Consider the following 1,376-nt stretch of genomic DNA (forward strand, 5'->3'; position numbering starts at 1 on the left):
TTTTTCAAAAAATGCAAAAAGAAATCTCAATATTTCTCTCTAATTAGTATATCTCAGAATGTAAACATTGGAATGATGTTTCTGAAAATTCTGTGCTTATCTGATTGCAGCTTCTAGCATATCTATTCAGGATATGTTCTGAGGAGTTAGAGGTTTGAATTTAACACTGAATATAGAAAGCTAATGAAGCTGATATGAAAATTGCTTATTCTGTTTACCCTGATCACAGGTACTGTAAATCTTGGCTTGTATAAATATTAATTGAGAATATTGATATTAGATGTGTGTAGATAGAGTTCTTGTTAGTTCTTCAGAAAATGTAATTGGTATTTTATCAGTGTATCTACTGGTCATGCTCTTGCTTGTAGGATAATGTACAATGACAAGATATTTGTAATTGTTCAAAGCATGTTTGTTTGACATAAAATGTTCCTCAACTTATCCTTTTCATATCAGAATATTGCAGAGAGACAATGTTATGGATGTACTTTTATACAAAGTTGATTATATAGTTTTCTAGCTAAACTTTGCAAGTTTGTGTCAGATATAGTAGATTTCAGGACACAATCTTCCATGCACCTTGTTTTTAAATGGTTTGGTATCATTGTGTAAATAGGGACTATATTTTTTCAGAAGTAATTGACAGTGGTGACTGAATTTCCAGCAAGACATTTAAATCTAATTGTGAAAGTATTTTTCATGCCAAGTAACTTTACCTTGTTGAAGTATCAGTTGGTAATGTACAAAAGTAAGTAATTGATTAATGTTCAAAAACTTGAGTTCTGGAGAAAGGTAGTGCTAGAGTATTAACAAGGATTGTGTAAAAAATATTTTGAGAGAGTAGTTATCATGACAAAATGTCTTCAAGAAGTATAACACAGATTGCATTCAATTCAGTAAGTATAAGACAGATTATGTTCAATCATATCTGAAGAAATACAACATAGGTAAGTATTCCGATGTAGTACAAGTTCATAAGTTTGGACATCAAGGGATTTTTGTGTATATTCACAAATAAAGTATAAGTAAAAGTAGCATGTTTTCTTATATCCAATGAGAACTTTACATTTAGTTAGTTAAATGGGCATTTGAAACCCCCTCCCTCCCTTCACTTTTTTTTTCTCTCCAAAAAAGATGTAAAAAAGTCAGCAGTGTGTCAAGTTGGTAAAACTACCAAGGATCATATCTGTTTAATTTCTTTTTTCCACACTATTTACTATGGCTTCTTCCATTCTTACTATGGTTTCTATGGTGCCTACCAAGTCTAGTCACAATTTTAATGACACATTGGTTCTTTTGTGTACGTAACAAAAACAGAGATAAAGATAGGTACAGGGCTTTTTTTCTCGTTGTTTTTGTTATGATTTTTTTTTATT

The sequence above is a fragment of the Penaeus monodon genome, chromosome 15, assembly GCF_015228065.2.
Source record: "Penaeus monodon isolate SGIC_2016 chromosome 15, NSTDA_Pmon_1, whole genome shotgun sequence".
Taxonomy (NCBI): Eukaryota; Metazoa; Arthropoda; class Malacostraca; order Decapoda; family Penaeidae; genus Penaeus; species Penaeus monodon.